The sequence below is a fragment of the Cervus elaphus genome, chromosome 1 (genome assembly GCF_910594005.1).
Source record: "Cervus elaphus chromosome 1, mCerEla1.1, whole genome shotgun sequence".
In the NCBI taxonomy this organism is placed as follows: domain Eukaryota; kingdom Metazoa; phylum Chordata; class Mammalia; order Artiodactyla; family Cervidae; genus Cervus; species Cervus elaphus.
The window spans coordinates 5,925,377-5,944,373 of record NC_057815.1 but is presented as its reverse complement, the minus strand read 5'-3'; positions in this window follow the sequence as shown (position 1 = coordinate 5,944,373).

The following is an 18,997-nucleotide window of genomic DNA, read 5'->3' as shown; positions in this document are numbered from 1 at the left end:
AAGTGGAATGGACACCGCGATGCCCTGACTCGAAATAAGGCCGGATATCCCTGCAGTGACTTAAATGCAGGCTCGTTTTGCATCTCCCAAGACGAAAGGATGTCTGAATCCCCTGTGGAGACCACAGAGAAAGACATAGTTCCCCACCTCATCGCGACCTGAGGGCTCACATCCTTTGAAATCCCCAGAGGTACGCGGAGATCAGTGCCTCCAAAGGAGACGATGCCTGACTCCTCGTGAAACTTGATAGGAGTCCCAAGATTCCTGTGGCATGTGGAAAGGGACACTTGATCTCCAGCCTCAGTTTGAGAGGAGTCCCAATTGCCCTGCCAAGCCTCGAGGAGAATCCCGAGCTGTCCCTCGCAACTAGGCAGGAGTCCTGACGTCGCTGAACAAGCACGTGTGTGGAAGGGCCATCCCCGTCGTAACTCGAGAATATACCCCAGGTTTCCGCCGCAACTCGAGAAAAACCATGAGACTTCCCGCTCGCCGCAAAATGAGGCCCGATTCCCCTGCACTGCGTGCAGAGCAATTGCGTGTTGCACATCACACAAGAAAGGAGCCTTGATTTCCTTGATGGCACTCCAGAGAAACCCCAAGACCACTGTTTTAAGGCTCAAGGGATCCTGAGGTCACTGTAGCAACACGAAAGAGCTCCGTGGACCAAAAATCAACTCGAGATGAGAGGTTAGTCCCTGGCTTCGATTCCAGAGGAATACCACCTTACCACAAGCACCTCAAGAGGAGGCTTCTCTCAGCTCTAGCTATGTGAGAGGGACCCTGAGTTTGCGGCCTCAAGTGGAATGGACACCGCGATGCCCTGACTCGAAATCAGGCCGGATATCCCTGCAGTAACTTGAATGCAGGCTCGTCTTGCATCTCCCAAGACGAAAGGATGTCTGAATCCCCTGTGGAGACCACAGAGAAAGACCTAGTTCCCCACCTCATCGCGACCGGAGGCCTCAGATCTTTTGAAAACTCAAGAGGTACGCGGAGATCAGTGCCTCTAAAGGAAACGATGCCTGACTCCACGTGAAACTTGATAGGAGTCCCAGGATTCCTGTGGCACGTGGAAAGGGACCCTTGGTCTCCCGCCTCAGCTGGAGAGGCGTCCCAATTGCCCTGCCAAGCCTCGAGGAGAATCCCGAGTTGTCCCTTGAAACTAGGCAGGAGTCCTGACGTCGCTGAACAAACACGTGGGTGGAAGGGCCATCCCCGTCGTAACTCGAGAATATAGCCCAGGTTCCCGCCGCAACTCGAGAAAAACCATGAGACTTCCCCCTCGCCGCGAGATGAGGCCCGATTCCCCTGCACTGCGTGCAGAGCAATGCCGTGTTGCACATAACACATGAAAGGAGCCTTGATTTCCTTGATGGCACTCCAGAGAAACCCCAAGAACACTGTTTCAAGGCTCGAGGGATCCTGAGGTCACTGTAGCAACACGAAAGAGCTCCGTGGACCAAAAATCAACTCGAGATGAGAGGTTAGTCCCTGGCTTCGACTCCAGAGGAATACCACCTTACCACAAGCACCTCAAGAGCAGGCTTATCTCAGCTCTAGGTATGTGAGAGGGACCCTGAGTTTGCGGCCTCATGTGGAATCGAGACCGCGATGCCCTGACTGGAAATAAGGGCGAATATCCCTGCAGTGACTTGAATGCAGGCTCGTCTTGCATCTCCCAAGAAGAAAGGATGTCTGAATCCCCTGTGGAGACCGCAGAGAAAACCTACTTCCCCACCTCATCGCGAACGGAGGCCTCACAACCTTTGAAAAGTCCAGAGGTACGCGGAGATCAGTGCCTCCAAAGGAGACGATGCCTGACTCCTCGTGAAACTTGATAGGAGTCCCAGGATTCCTGTGACACATGGAAAGGGACCCTTGGTCTCCCGCCTCAGCTGGAGAGGCATCCCAATTGCCCTGCCAAGCCTCGAGGAGAATCCCGAGTTGTCCCTTGCAACTAGGCAGGAGTCCTGACGTCACTGAACAAACACGTGGGTGGAAGGGCCATCCCCGTCGTAACTCGAGAATATACCCCAGGTTCCCGCCGCAACTCGAGAAAAACCATGAGACTTCCCCTTTGCCGCGAGATGAGGCCCGATTCCCCTGCACTGCGTGCAGAGCAATTCCGAGTTGCACATCACACATGAAAGGAGCCTTGATTTCCTTGATGGCACTCCAGAGAAACCCCAAGAACACTGTTCCAAGGCTAGAAGGATCCTGAGGTCACTGTAGCAACACGAAAGAGCTCCGTGGACCAAAAATCAACTCGAGATGAGAGGTTAGTCCCTGGCTTCGACTCCAGAGGAATACCACCTTACGAGAAGCACCTCAAGAGAAGGCTTCTCTCAGCTCTAGGTATGTGAAAGGGACCCTGAGTTGGCGGCCTCAAGTGCAATGGACACCGTGATGTCCTGACTCGAAATAAGGCCGGATATCCTTGCAGTGACTTCAATGCTGGCTCGTCTTGCATCTCCCAAGACGAAAGGATGTCTGACTCCCCTGTGGAGACCATAGAAAATGACCTAGTTCCCCACCTCATCACGACCAGAGGCCTCACATCCTTTGAAAACTCCAGAGGTACGCGGAGATCAGTGCCTCCAAAGGAGACGATGCCTGACTCCTCGTGAAACTTGATAGGAGTCCCAGGTTTCCTGTGGCACGTGGAAAGGGACCCTAGGTCTCCCGCCTCAGCTGGAGAGGCATCCCAATTGCCCTGCCAAGCCTCGAGGAGAATCCCGAGTTGTCCCTCGCAACTAGGCAGGAGTCCTGACGTCACTGAACAAACACGTGGGTGGAAGGGCCATCCCCGTCGTAACTCGAGAATATACCCCAGGTTCCCACCGCAACTCGAGAAAAACCATGAGACTTCCCCCTCGCCGCGAGATGAGGCCCGATTCCCCTGCACTACGTGCAGAGCAATTTCGTGTTGCACATCACACATGAAAGGAGCCTTGATTTCCTTGATGGCACTCCAGAGAAACCCCAAGAACAGTGTTTCAAGGCTACAGGGATCCTGAGGTCACTGTAGCAACACGGAAGAGCTCCGTGGACCAAAAATCAACTTGAGATGAGAGGTTAGTCCCTGGCTTCGACTCCAGAGAAATACCACCTTACCACAAGCACCTCAAGAGGAGGCTTCTCTCAGCTCTAGGTATGTGAAAGGGACCCTGAGTTTGCGGCCTCAAGTGGAATGGACACCGCGATGCCCTGACGCGAAATAAGGCCGGATATCCCTGCAGTGACTTGAATGCAGGCTCGTCTTACATCTCCCAAGACGAAAGGATGTCTGACTCCCCTGTGGAGACCACAGAAAAAGAACTAGTTCCCCACCTCATCGCGACCAGAGGCCTCACATTCTTTGAAAACTCCAGAGGTACGCACAGATCAGTGCCTCCAAAGGAGATGATGCCTGACTCCTCGTGAAACTTGATAGGAGTCCCAGGATTCCTGTGGCACATGGAAAGGGACCCTTGGTCTCCTGTCTCAGCTAGAGAGGCGTCCCAATTGCCCTGCCAAGCCTCGAGGAGAATCCCGAGTTCTCCCTCGCAACTAGGCAGGAGTCCTGACGTGGCTGAACAAACACGTGGGTGGAAGGGCCATCCCCGTTGTAACTCGAGCATATACCCCAGGTTTCCACCGCAACTCGAGAAAAACCATGAGACTTCCCCCTCGCCGCGAGATGAGGGCCGATTCCCCTGCACTGCGTGCAGAGCAATTCAGAGTTGCACATCACACATGAAAGGAGCCTTGATTTCCTTGATGGCACTCCAGAGAAACCCCAAGAACACTGTTTCTACGTAGAGGGATCCTGAGGTCACTGTAGCCACACAAAAGAGCTCCGTGGACAAAAAATCAACTCGAGTTGAGAGGTTAGTCCCTGGCTTCGACTCCAGAGGAATACCACCTTACCACAAGCACCTCAAGAGGAGGCTTCTCTCAGCTCTAGATATGTGAGAGGGACCCTGAGTTTGCGGCCTCAAATGGAATGGACACCGCGATGCCCTGACTGGAAATAAGGCCGAATATCCCTGCAGTGACTTGAATGCAGGCTCGTCTTGCATCTCGAAGACGAAAGGATGTCTGAATCCCCTGTGGAGAACACAGAGAAAACCTACTTCCCCACCTCATCGCGACCAGAGGCCTCACATCCTTTGAAAACTCCAGAGGTACGCGGAGATCAGTGCCTCCAAAGGAGGCGATGCCTGACTCCTCGTGAAACTTGATAGGAGTCCCAGGATTCCTGTGGCACGTGGAAAGCGACCCTTGGTCTACCGCATCAGCTGGAGAGGCGTCCCAATTGCCCTGCCAAGCCTCGAGGAGAATCCCGAGTTGTCCCTCGCAACTAGGCAGGAGTCCTGACGTCGCTGAACAAACACGTGTGTGGAAGGGCCATCCCCGTCGTAACTCGAGAATATACCCCAGGTTCCCGCCACAACTCGAGAAAAACCATGAGACTTCCCCCTCGCCGCGAGATGAGGCGCGATTCCCCTGCACTGCGTGCAGAGCAATTCCGTGTTGCACATCACACATGAAAGGAGCCTTGATTTCCTTGATGGCACTCCAGAGAAACCCCAAGAACACTGTTTCAAGGCTAGAGGGATCCTGAGGTCACTGTAGCAACACGAAAGAGCTCCGTCGACCAAAAATCAACTCGAGATGAGAGGTTAGTCGCTGGCTTCGACTCCAGAGGAATACCACCTTACCACAAGCACCTCAAGAGGAGGCTTCTCTCAGCTCTAGCTATGTGAGAGGGACCCTGAGTTTGCGGCCTCAAGTGGAATGGACACCGCGATGCCCTGACTCGAAATAAGGCCGGATATCCCTGCAGTGACTTAAATGCAGGCTCGTTTTGCATCTCCCAAGAAGAAAGGATGTCTGAATCCGCTGTGGAGACCACAGAGAAAGACTTAGTTCCCCACTTCATCGCGACGAGAGGCCTCACATCCTTTGAAAATTCCAGAGGTACGCGGAGATCAGTGCCTCCAAAGGAGACGATGCCTGACTCCTCGTGAAACTTGATAGGAGTCCCAGGATTCCTGTGGCACGTGGAAAGGGACACTTGGTCTCCCGCCTGAGCTGGAGAGGCGTCCCAATTGCCCTGCCAAGCCTCGAGGGGAATCCCGAGTTGTCCCTCGCAACTAGGCAGGAGTCCTGACGTCGCTGAACAAACACGTGTGTGGAAGGGCCATCCCCGTCGTAACTCGAGAATATACCCCAGGTTCCCGCCGCAACTCGAGAAAAAGCATGAGACTTCCCCCTCGCTGCAAAATGAGGCCCGATTCCCCTACACTGCGTGCAGAGCAATTCCGTGTTGCACATCACACATGAAAGGAGCGTTGATTTCCTTGATGGCACTCCAGAAAAACCCCAAGAACACTGTTTCAAGGCTAGAGGGATCCTGAGATCACTGTAGCCACACGAAAGTGCTCCGTGGACCTAAAATCAACTCGAGATGAGAGGTTAGTCCCTGGCTTCGACTCCAGAGGAATATCATCTTACCAGAAGCACCTCAAGAGGAGGCTTCTCTCTGCTCTAGTTATGTGAGAGGGACCCTGATTTGGGGCCTCAAGTGGAATGGTCACCGCGATGCCCTGACTCGAAATAAGGCCGGATATCCCTGCAGTGACTTGAATGCAGGCTCGTCTTGCATCTCGAAGACGAAAGGATGTCTGAATCCCCTGTGGAGACCACAGAGAAAGACCTACTTCCCCACCTCATCGCGACCAGAGGCCTCAGATCTTTTGAAAACTCAAGAGGTACGCGGAGATCAGTGCCTCCAAAGGAGACGATGCCTGACTCCACGTGAAACTTGATAGGAGTCCCAGGATTCCTGTGGCACGTGGAAAGGGACCCTTGGTCTCCCGCCTCAGCTGGAGAGGCGTCCCAATTGCCCTGGCAAGCCTCGAGGAGAATCCCGAGTTGTCCCTCGCAACTAGGCAGGAGTCCTGACGTCGGTGAACAAACACGTGTGTGGAAGGGCCATCCCCGTCGTAAATCGAGAATATAACCCAGCTTCCCGCCGCAACTCAAGAAAAACCATGAGACTTCCCCCTTGCCGAGAGATGAGGCCCGATTCCCCTGCTCTGCATGCAGAGTAATTCCGTGTTGCACATCACACATGAAAGGAGTTTAATTTCCTTGATGGCACTCCAGGGAAACCCCCAGAACACTGTTCCAAGGCTAGAGGGATCCTGAGTTCACTGTAGCAACACGAAAGAGCTCCGTGGACCAAAAATCAACTCGAGATGAGAGGTTAGTCCCTGGCTTCGACTCCAGAGGAATACCACCTTACCACAAGCACCTCAAGAGGAGGCTTCTCTCAGCTCTAGCTATGTGAGAGGGACCCTGAGTTTGCGGCCTCAAGTGGAATGGACACCGCGATGCCCTGACTCGAAATAAGGCCGGATATCCCTGGAGTGACTTAAATGCAGGCTCGTTTTGCATCTCCCAAGAAGAAAGGATGTCTGAATCCGCTGTGGAGACCACAGAGAAAGACATAGTTCCCCACTTCATCGCGACGAGAGGCCTCACATCCTTTGAAAATTCCAGAGGTACGCGGAGATCAGTGCCTCCAAAGGAGGCGATGCCTGACTCCTCGTGAAACTTGATAGGAGTCCCAGGATTCCTCTGGCACGTGGAAAGGGACCCTTGGTCTCCCGCCTCAGCGGGAGAGGCGTCCCAATTGCCCTGCCAAGCCTCGAGGAGAATCCCGAGTTGTCCCTCGCAACTAGGCAGGAGTCCTGCCGTCGCTGAACAAACACGTGTGTGGAAGGGCCATCCCCGTCGTAACTCGACAATAAACTCTAGGTTCCCGCCGAAACTCGAGAAAAACCATGAGAATTCCCCCTCGCCGCGAGATGAGGCCCGATTCTCCTGCACTGCGTGCAGAGCAATTCCGTGTTGCACATCACACATGAAAGGAGCCTTGATTTCCTTGATGGCACTCCAGAGAAACCCCAAGAACACTCTTTCAAGGCTAGAGGGATCCTGAGGTCACTCAAGCAACACGAAAGAGCTCCGTGGACCAAAAATCAACTCGAGATGAGAGGTTAGTCCCTGGGTTCGACTCTAGAGGAATACCACCTTACCACAAGCACCTCAAGAGCAGGCTTATCTCAGCTCTAGGTATGTGAGAGGGACCCTGAGTTTGCGGCCTCAAGTGGAATGGACACCGTGATGCCCTGACTCGAAATAAGGCCGGATATCCTTGCAGTGACTTGAATGCAGGCTCGTCTTGCATCTCCCAAGACGAAAGGATGTCTGAATCCCCTGTGGAGACCATAGAAAAAGACCTAGTTGCCCACCTCATCGCGACCGGAGGCCTCACATCCTTTGAAAACTACAGAGGGACACGGAGATCAGTGCCTCCAAAGGAGACGATGCCTGACTCCTCGTGAAACTTGATAGGAGTCCCAGGATTCCTGTGGCACGTGGAAAGGGACCCTTGGTCTCCCGCCTCAGCTGGAGAGGCGTCCCAATTGCCCTGCCAAGCCTCGAGGGGAATCCCGAGTTGTCCCTCGCAACTAGGCAGGAGTCCTGACGTCGCTGAACAAACACGTGTGTGGAAGGGCCATCCCCGTCGTAACTCGAGAATATACCCCAGGTTCCCGCCGCAACTCGAGAAAAAGCATGAGACTTCCCCCTCGCTGCAAAATGAGGCCCGATTCCCCTGCACTGCGTGCAGAGCAATTCCGTGTTGCACATCACACATGAAAGGAGCGTTGATTTCCTTGATGGCACTCCAGAAAAACCCCAAGAACACTGTTTCAAGGCTAGAGGGATCCTGAGATCACTGTAGCCACACGAAAGAGCTCCGTGGACCTAAAATCAACTCGAGATGAGAGGTTAGTCCCTGGCTTCGACTCCAGAGGAATATCATCTTACCAGAAGCACCTCAAGAGGAGGCTTCTCTCTGCTCTAGTTATGTGAGAGGGACCCTGATTTGGGGCCTCAAGTGGAATGGACACCGCGATGCCCTGACTCGAAATAAGGCTGGATATCCCTGCAGTGACTTGAATGCAGGCTCATCTTACATCTCCCAAGACGAAAGGATGTCTGACTCTCCTGTGGAGACCACAGAAAAAGAACAAGTTCCCCACCTCATCGCGACCGGAGGCCTCACATCCTTTGAAAACTCCAGAGGTACGCGGAGATCAGTGCCTCCAAAGGAGACGATGCCTGACTCCTCGTGAAACTTGATAGGAGTCCCAGGATTCCTGTGGCACGTGGAAAGGGACCCTTGGTCTCCCGCCTCACCTGGCGAGGCGTCCCAATTGCCCTGCCAAGCCTCGAGGAGAATCCCGAGTTGTCCCTCGCAACTAGGCAGGAGTCCTGATGTCGCTGAACAAACACGTGGGTGGAAGGGCCATCCCCGTCGTAACTCGAGAATATACCCCAGGATCCCGCCGCAACTGGAGAAAAACCATGAGACTTCCCCCTCGCCGCGAGATGAGGCCCGATTCCCCTGCACTGCGTGCAGAGCAATTCCGTGTTGCACATCACACATGAAAGGAGCCTTGATTTCCTTGATGGCACTCCAGAGAAACCCCAAGAACACTGTTTCAAGGCTAGAGGGATCCTGAGGTCACTGTAGCAACACGAAAGAGCTCCGTGGACCAAAAATCAACTCGAGATGAGAGGTTAGTCCCTGGCTTCGACTCCAGAGGAATACCACCTTACCACCAGCACCTCAAGAGCAGGATTATCTCAGCTCTAGCTATGTGAGAGGGACCCTGAGTTTGCGGCCTCAAGTGGAATGGTCACCGCGATGCCCTGACTCGATATAAGGCCGGATATCCCTGCAGTGACTTGAATGCAGGCTCGTCTTGCATCTCCCAAGATGAAAGGATGTCTGAATCCCCTGTGGAGACCACAGAGAAAGACCTACTTCCCCACCTCATCGCGACCGGAGGCCTCAGATCTTTTGAAAACTCAAGAGGTACGCGGAGATCAGTGCCTCCAAAGGAGACGATGCCTGACTCCACGTGAACCTTGATAGGAGTCCCAGGATTCCTGTGGCACGTGGAAAGGGACCCTTGGTCTCCCGCCTCAGCTGGAGAGGCGTCCCAATTGCCCTGCCAAGCCTCGAGGAGAATCCCGAGTTGTCCCTCGCAACTAGGCAGGAGTCCTGACGTCGGTGAACAAACACGTGTGTGGAAGGGCCATCCCCGTCGTAAATCGAGAATATAACCCAGCTTCCCGCCGCAACTCAAGATAAACCATGAGACTTCCCCCTTGCCGCGAGATGAGGCCCGATTCCCCTGCTCTGCATGCAGAGTAATTCCGTGTTGCACATCACACATGAAAGGAGCCTTGATTTCCTTGATGGCACTCCAGAGAAACCCCAAGAACACTGTTTCTAGTTAGAGGGATCCTGAGGTCACTGTAGCCACACAAAAGAGCTCCGTGGACAAAAAATCAACTCGAGTTGAGAGGTTAGTCCCTGGCTTCGACTCCAGAGGAATACCACCTTACCACAAGCACCTCAAGAGGAGGCTTCTCTCAGCTCTAGATATGTGAGAGGGACCCTGAGTTTGCGGCCTCAAGTGGAATGGACACCGCGATGCCCTGACTCGAAATAAGGCCGGATATCCCTGCAGTGACTTGAATGCAGGCTTGTCTTGCATCTCGAAGACGAAAGGATGTCTGAATCCCCTGTGGAGACCACAGAGAAAGACATAGTTCCCCACTTCATCGCGACCGGAGGGCTCACATCCTTTGAAAACTCCAGAGGTACGCGGAGATCAGTGCCTCCAAAGGAGACGATGCCTGACTCCTCGTGAAACTTGATAGGAGTCCCAAGATTCCTGTGGCACGTGGAAAGGGACACTTGGTCTCCCCCCTCAGCTGGAGAGGCGTTCCAATTGCCCTGCCAAGTCTCGAGGAGAATCCCGAGTTGTCCCTCGAAACTAGGCAGGAGTCCTGACGTCGCTGAACAAACACGTGGGTGGAAGGGCCATCCCCGTCGTAACTCGAGAATATAGCCCAGGTTCCCGCCGCAACTCGAGAAAAACCATGAGACTTCCCCCTCGCCGCAAAATGAGGCCCGATTCCCCTGCACTGCGTGCAGAGCAATGCCGTGTTGCAAATAACACATGAAAGGAGCCTTGATTTCCTTGATGGCACTCCAGAGAAACCCCAAGAACACTGTTTCAAGGCTCGAGGGATCCTGAGGTCACTGTAGCAACACGAAAGAGCTCCGTGGACCAAAAATCAACTCGAGATGAGAGGTTAGTCCCTGGCTTCGACTCCAGAGGAATACCACCTTACCACAAGCACCTCAAGAGCAGGCTTATCTCAGCTCTAGGTATGTGAGAGGGACCCTGAGTTTGCGGCCTCAAGTGGAATCGAGACCGCGATGCCCTGACTCGAAATAAGGCCGAATATCCCTGCAGTGACTTGAATGCAGGCTCGTCTTGCATCTCCCAAGAAGAAAGGATGTCTGAATCCCCTGTGGAGACCGCAGAGAAAACCTACTTCCCCACCTCATCGCGAACGGAGGCCTCACAACCTTTGAAAAGTCCAGAGGTACGCGGAGATCAGTGCCTCCAAAGGAGACGATGCCTGACTCCTCGTGAAACTTGATAGGAGTCCCAGGTTTCCTGTGGCACGTGGAAAGGGACCCTAGGTCTCCCGCCTCAGCTGGAGAGGCATCCCAATTGCCCTGCCAAGCCTCGAGGAGAATCCCGAGTTGTCCCTCGCAACTAGGCAGGAGTCCTGACGTCACTGAACAAACACGTGGGTGGAAGGGCCATCCCCGTCGTAACTCGAGAATATACCCCAGGTTCCCGCCGCAACTCGAGAAAAACCATGAGACTTCCCCCTCGCCGCGAGATGAGGCCCGATTCCCCTGCACTGCGTGCAGAGCAATTCCGTGTTGCACAGTACACATGAAAGGAGCCTTGATTTCCTTGATGGCACTCCAGAGAAACCCCAAGAACAGTGTTTCAAGGCTACAGGGATCCTGAGGTCACTGTAGCAACACGGAAGAGCTCCGTGGACCAAAAATCAACTTGAGATGAGAGGTTAGTCCCTGGCTTCGACTCCAGAGAAATACCACCTTACCACAAGCACCTCAAGAGGAGGCTTCTCTCAGCTCTAGGTATGTGAAAGGGACCCTGAGTTTGCGGCCTCAAGTGGAATGGACACCGCGATGCCCTGACGCGAAATAAGGCCGGATATCCCTGCAGTGACTTGAATGCAGGCTCGTCTTACATCTCCCAAGACGAAAGGATGTCTGACTCCCCTGTGGAGACCAGAGAAAAAGAACTAGTTCCCCACCTCATCGCGACCAGAGGCCTCACATTCTTTGAAAACTCCAGAGGTACGCACAGATCAGTGCCTCCAAAGGAGATGATGCCTGACTCCTCGTGAAACTTGATAGGAGTCCCAGGATTCCTGTGGCACATGGAAAGGGACCCTTGGTCTCCTGTCTCAGCTGGAGAGGCGTCCCAATTGCCCTGCCAAGCCTCGAGGAGAATCCCGAGTTCTCCCTCGCAACTAGGCAGGAGTCCTGACGTGGCTGAACAAACACGTGGGTGGAAGGGCCATCCCCGTTGTAACTCGAGCATATACCCCAGGTTTCCGCCGCAACTCGAGAAAAACCATGAGACTTCCCCCTCGCCGCGAGATGAGGGCCGATTCCCCTGCACTGCGTGCAGAGCAATTCAGAGTTGCACATCACACATGAAAGGAGCCTTGATTTCCTTGATGGCACTCCAGAGAAACCCCAAGAACACTCTTTCTAGGTAGAGGGATCCTGAGGTCACTGTAGCCACACAAAAGAGCTCCGTGGACAAAAAATCAACTCGAGTTGAGAGGTTAGTCCCTGGCTTCGACTCCAGAGGAATACCACCTTACCACAAGCACCTCAAGAGGAGGCTTCTCTCAGCTCTAGGTATGTTAGAGGGACCCTGAGTTTGCGGTCTCAAGTGGAATGGACACCGCGATGCCCTGACTGGAAATAAGGCCGAATATCCCTGCAGTGACTTGAATGCAGGCTCGTCTTGCATCTCGAAGACGAAAGGATGTCTGAATCCCCTGTGGAGAACACAGAGAAAACCTACTTCCCCACCTCATCGCGACCAGAGGCCTCACATCCTTTGAAAACTCCAGAGGTACGCGGAGATCAGTGCCTCCAAAGGAGGCGATGCCTGACTCCTCGTGAAACTTGATAGGAGTCCCAGGATTCCTGTGGCACGTGGAAAGGGACCCTTGGTCTACCGCATCAGCTGGAGAGGCGTCCCAATTGCCCTGCCAAGCCTCGAGGAGAATCCCGAGTTGTCCCTCGCAACTAGGCAGGAGTCCTGACGTCGCTGAACAAACACGTGTGTGGAAGGGCCATCCCCGTCGTAACTCGAGAATATACCCCAGGTTCCCGCCATAACTCGAGAAAAACCATGAGACTTCCCCCTCGCCGCGAGATGAGGCCCGATTCCCCTGCACTGCGTGCAGAGCAATTTCGTGTTGCACATCACACATGAAAGGAGCCTTGATTTCCTTGATGGCACTCCAGAGAAACCCCAAGAACACTGTTTCAAGGCTAGAGGGATCCTGAGGTCACTGTAGCAACACGAAAGAGCTCCGTGGACCAAAAATCAACTCGAGATGAGAGGTTAGTCCCTGGCTTCGACTCCAGAGGAATACCATCTTACCACAAGCACCTCAAGAGGAGGCTTCTCTCAGCTCTAGCTATGTGAGAGGGACCCTGAGTTTGCGGCCTCAAGTGGAATGGACACCGCGATGCCCTGACTCGAAATAAGGCCGGATATCCCTGCAGTGACTTAAATGCAGGCTCGTTTTGCATCTCCCAAGACGAAAGGATGTCTGAATCCCCTGTGGAGACCACAGAGAAAGACATAGTTCCCCACCTCATCGCGACCTGAGGGCTCACATCCTTTGAAATCCCCAGAGGTACGCGGAGATCAGTGCCTCCAAAGGAGACGATGCCTGACTCCTCGTGAAACTTGATAGGAGTCCCAAGATTCCTGTGGCATGTGGAAAGGGACACTTGATCTCCAGCCTCAGTTTGAGAGGAGTCCCAATTGCCCTGCCAAGCCTCGAGGAGAATCCCGAGCTGTCCCTCGCAACTAGGCAGGAGTCCTGACGTCGCTGAACAAGCACGTGTGTGGAAGGGCCATCCCCGTCGTAACTCGAGAATATACCCCAGGTTTCCGCCGCAACTCGAGAAAAACCATGAGACTTCCCGCTCGCCGCAAAATGAGGCCCGATTCCCCTGCACTGCGTGCAGAGCAATTGCGTGTTGCACATCACACAAGAAAGGAGCCTTGATTTCCTTGATGGCACTCCAGAGAAACCCCAAGACCACTGTTTTAAGGCTCAAGGGATCCTGAGGTCACTGTAGCAACACGAAAGAGCTCCGTGGACCAAAAATCAACTCGAGATGAGAGGTTAGTCCCTGGCTTCGATTCCAGAGGAATACCACCTTACCACAAGCACCTCAAGAGGAGGCTTCTCTCAGCTCTAGCTATGTGAGAGGGACCCTGAGTTTGCGGCCTCAAGTGGAATGGACACCGCGATGCCCTGACTCGAAATCAGGCCGGATATCCCTGCAGTAACTTGAATGCAGGCTCGTCTTGCATCTCCCAAGACGAAAGGATGTCTGAATCCCCTGTGGAGACCACAGAGAAAGACCTAGTTCCCCACCTCATCGCGACCGGAGGCCTCAGATCTTTTGAAAACTCAAGAGGTACGCGGAGATCAGTGCCTCTAAAGGAAACGATGCCTGACTCCACGTGAAACTTGATAGGAGTCCCAGGATTCCTGTGGCACGTGGAAAGGGACCCTTGGTCTCCCGCCTCAGCTGGAGAGGCGTCCCAATTGCCCTGCCAAGCCTCGAGGAGAATCCCGAGTTGTCCCTTGAAACTAGGCAGGAGTCCTGACGTCGCTGAACAAACACGTGGGTGGAAGGGCCATCCCCGTCGTAACTCGAGAATATAGCCCAGGTTCCCGCCGCAACTCGAGAAAAACCATGAGACTTCCCCCTCGCCGCGAGATGAGGCCCGATTCCCCTGCACTGCGTGCAGAGCAATGCCGTGTTGCACATAACACATGAAAGGAGCCTTGATTTCCTTGATGGCACTCCAGAGAAACCCCAAGAACACTGTTTCAAGGCTCGAGGGATCCTGAGGTCACTGTAGCAACACGAAAGAGCTCCGTGGACCAAAAATCAACTCGAGATGAGAGGTTAGTCCCTGGCTTCGACTCCAGAGGAATACCACCTTACCACAAGCACCTCAAGAGCAGGCTTATCTCAGCTCTAGGTATGTGAGAGGGACCCTGAGTTTGCGGCCTCATGTGGAATCGAGACCGCGATGCCCTGACTGGAAATAAGGGCGAATATCCCTGCAGTGACTTGAATGCAGGCTCGTCTTGCATCTCCCAAGAAGAAAGGATGTCTGAATCCCCTGTGGAGACCGCAGAGAAAACCTACTTCCCCACCTCATCGCGAACGGAGGCCTCACAACCTTTGAAAAGTCCAGAGGTACGCGGAGATCAGTGCCTCCAAAGGAGACGATGCCTGACTCCTCGTGAAACTTGATAGGAGTCCCAGGATTCCTGTGACACATGGAAAGGGACCCTTGGTCTCCCGCCTCAGCTGGAGAGGCATCCCAATTGCCCTGCCAAGCCTCGAGGAGAATCCCGAGTTGTCCCTTGCAACTAGGCAGGAGTCCTGACGTCACTGAACAAACACGTGGGTGGAAGGGCCATCCCCGTCGTAACTCGAGAATATACCCCAGGTTCCCGCCGCAACTCGAGAAAAACCATGAGACTTCCCCTTTGCCGCGAGATGAGGCCCGATTCCCCTGCACTGCGTGCAGAGCAATTCCGAGTTGCACATCACACATGAAAGGAGCCTTGATTTCCTTGATGGCACTCCAGAGAAACCCCAAGAACACTGTTCCAAGGCTAGAAGGATCCTGAGGTCACTGTAGCAACACGAAAGAGCTCCGTGGACCAAAAATCAACTCGAGATGAGAGGTTAGTCCCTGGCTTCGACTCCAGAGGAATACCACCTTACGAGAAGCACCTCAAGAGAAGGCTTCTCTCAGCTCTAGGTATGTGAAAGGGACCCTGAGTTGGCGGCCTCAAGTGCAATGGGCACCGTGATGTCCTGACTCGAAATAAGGCCGGATATCCTTGCAGTGACTTCAATGCTGGCTCGTCTTGCATCTCCCAAGACGAAAGGATGTCTGACTCCCCTGTGGAGACCATAGAAAATGACCTAGTTCCCCACCTCATCACGACCAGAGGCCTCACATCCTTTGAAAACTCCAGAGGTACGCGGAGATCAGTGCCTCCAAAGGAGACGATGCCTGACTCCTCGTGAAACTTGATAGGAGTCCCAGGTTTCCTGTGGCACGTGGAAAGGGACCCTAGGTCTCCCGCCTCAGCTGGAGAGGCATCCCAATTGCCCTGCCAAGCCTCGAGGAGAATCCCGAGTTGTCCCTCGCAACTAGGCAGGAGTCCTGACGTCACTGAACAAACACGTGGGTGGAAGGGCCATCCCCGTCGTAACTCGAGAATATACCCCAGGTTCCCACCGCAACTCGAGAAAAACCATGAGACTTCCCCCTCGCCGCGAGATGAGGCCCGATTCCCCTGCACTACGTGCAGAGCAATTTCGTGTTGCACATCACACATGAAAGGAGCCTTGATTTCCTTGATGGCACTCCAGAGAAACCCCAAGAACAGTGTTTCAAGGCTACAGGGATCCTGAGGTCACTGTAGCAACACGGAAGAGCTCCGTGGACCAAAAATCAACTTGAGATGAGAGGTTAGTCCCTGGCTTCGACTCCAGAGAAATACCACCTTACCACAAGCACCTCAAGAGGAGGCTTCTCTCAGCTCTAGGTATGTGAAAGGGACCCTGAGTTTGCGGCCTCAAGTGGAATGGACACCGCGATGCCCTGACGCGAAATAAGGCCGGATATCCCTGCAGTGACTTGAATGCAGGCTCGTCTTACATCTCCCAAGACGAAAGGATGTCTGACTCCCCTGTGGAGACCACAGAAAAAGAACTAGTTCCCCACCTCATCGCGACCAGAGGCCTCACATTCTTTGAAAACTCCAGAGGTACGCACAGATCAGTGCCTCCAAAGGAGATGATGCCTGACTCCTCGTGAAACTTGATAGGAGTCCCAGGATTCCTGTGGCACATGGAAAGGGACCCTTGGTCTCCTGTCTCAGCTAGAGAGGCGTCCCAATTGCCCTGCCAAGCCTCGAGGAGAATCCCGAGTTCTCCCTCGCAACTAGGCAGGAGTCCTGACGTGGCTGAACAAACACGTGGGTGGAAGGGCCATCCCCGTTGTAACTCGAGCATATACCCCAGGTTTCCACCGCAACTCGAGAAAAACCATGAGACTTCCCCCTCGCCGCGAGATGAGGGCCGATTCCCCTGCACTGCGTGCAGAGCAATTCAGAGTTGCACATCACACATGAAAGGAGCCTTGATTTCCTTGATGGCACTCCAGAGAAACCCCAAGAACACTGTTTCTACGTAGAGGGATCCTGAGGTCACTGTAGCCACACAAAAGAGCTCCGTGGACAAAAAATCAACTCGAGTTGAGAGGTTAGTCCCTGGCTTCGACTCCAGAGGAATACCACCTTACCACAAGCACCTCAAGAGGAGGCTTCTCTCAGCTCTAGATATGTGAGAGGGACCCTGAGTTTGCGGCCTCAAATGGAATGGACACCGCGATGCCCTGACTGGAAATAAGGCCGAATATCCCTGCAGTGACTTGAATGCAGGCTCGTCTTGCATCTCGAAGACGAAAGGATGTCTGAATCCCCTGTGGAGAACACAGAGAAAACCTACTTCCCCACCTCATCGCGACCAGAGGCCTCACATCCTTTGAAAACTCCAGAGGTACGCGGAGATCAGTGCCTCCAAAGGAGGCGATGCCTGACTCCTCGTGAAACTTGATAGGAGTCCCAGGATTCCTGTGGCACGTGGAAAGCGACCCTTGGTCTACCGCATCAGCTGGAGAGGCGTCCCAATTGCCCTGCCAAGCCTCGAGGAGAATCCCGAGTTGTCCCTCGCAACTAGGCAGGAGTCCTGACGTCGCTGAACAAACACGTGTGTGGAAGGGCCATCCCCGTCGTAACTCGAGAATATACCCCAGGTTCCCGCCGCAACTCGAGAAAAACCATGAGACTTCCCCCTCGCCGCGAGATGAGGCCCGATTCCCCTGCACTGCGTGCAGAGCAATTTCGTGTTGCACATCACACATGAAAGGAGCCTTGATTTCCTTGATGGCACTCCAGAGAAACCCCAAGAACACTGTTTCAAGGCTAGAGGGATCCTGAGGTCACTGTAGCAACACGAAAGAGCTCCGTGGACCAAAAATCAACTCGAGATGAGAGGTTAGTCCCTGGCTTCGACTCCAGAGGAATACCACCTTACCACAAGCACCTCAAGAGGAGGCTTCTCTCAGCTCTAGCTATGTGAGAGGGACCCTGAGTTTGCGGCCTCAAGTGGAATGGACACCGCGATGCCCTGACTCGAAATAAGGCCGGATATCCCTGCAGTGACTTAAATGCAGGCTCGTTTTGCATCTCCCAAGACGAAAGGATGTCTGAATCCCGTGTGGAGACCACAGAGAAAGACATAGTTCCCCACCTCATCGCGACCGGAGGGCTCACATCCTTTGAAATCCCCAGAGGTACGCGGAGATCAGTGCCTCCAAAGGAGACGATGCCTGACTCCTCGTGAAACTTGATAGGAGTCCCAAGATTCCTGTGGCCCGTGGAAAGGGACACTTGATCTCTAGCCTCAGATTGAGAGGAGTCCCAATTGCCCTGCCAAGCCTCGAGGAGAATCCCGAGTTGTCCCTCGCAACTAGGCAGGAGTCCTGATGTCGCTGAACAAGCACGTGTGTGGAAGGGCCATCCCCGTCATAACTCGAGAATATACCCCAGGTTTCCGCCGCAACTCGAGAAAAACCATGAGACTTCCCGCTCGCCGCAAAATGAGGCCCGATTCCCCTGCACTGCGTGCAGAGCAATTGCGTGTTGCACATCAAACAAGAAAGGAGCCTTGATTTCCTTGATGGCACTCCAGAGAAACCCCAAGACCACTGTTTTAAGGCTCAAGGGATCCTGAGGTCACTGTAGCAACACGAAAGAGCTCCGTGGACCAAAAATCAACTCGAGATGAGAGGTTAGACCCTGGCTTCGATTCCAGAGGAATACCACCTTACCACAAGCACCTCAAGAGGAGGCTTCTCTCAGCTCTAGCTATGTGAGAGGGACCCTGAGTTTGCGGCCTCAAGTGGAATGGACACCGCGATGCCCTGACTCGAAAGCAGGCCGGATATCCCTGCAGTAACTTGAATGCAGGCTCGTCTTGCATCTCCCAAGACGAAAGGATGTCTGAATCCCCTGTGGAGACCACAGAGAAAGACCTAGTTCCCCACCTCATCGCGACCGGAGGCCTCAGATCTTTTGAAAACTCAAGAGGTACGCGGAGATCAGTGCCTCTAAAGGAAACGATGCCTGACTCCACGTGAAACTTGATAGGAGTCCCAGGATTCCTGTGGCACGTGGAAAGGGACCCCTGGTCTCCCGCCTCAGCTGGAGAGGCGTCCCAATTGCCCTGCCAAGCCTCGAGGAGAATCCCGAGTTGTCCCTCGCAACTAGGCAGGAGTCCTGACGTGGCTGAACAAACACGTGGATGGAAGGGCCATCCCCGTCGTAAATCGAGAATATACCCCAGGTTCCCGCCGCAACTCGAGAAAAACCATGAGACTTCACCCTCGCCGCGAGATGAGGCCCGATTCCCCTGCACTGCATGCAGAGTAATTCCGTGTTGCACATCACACATGAAAGGAGCCTTGATTTCCTTGATGGCACTCCAGAGAAACCCCAAGAACACTGTTTCAAGGCTAGAGGGATCCTGAGGTCACTGTAGCCACACTAAAGAGCTCCGTGGACCAAAAATCAACTCGAGATGAGAGGTTAGTCCCTGGGTTCGAAT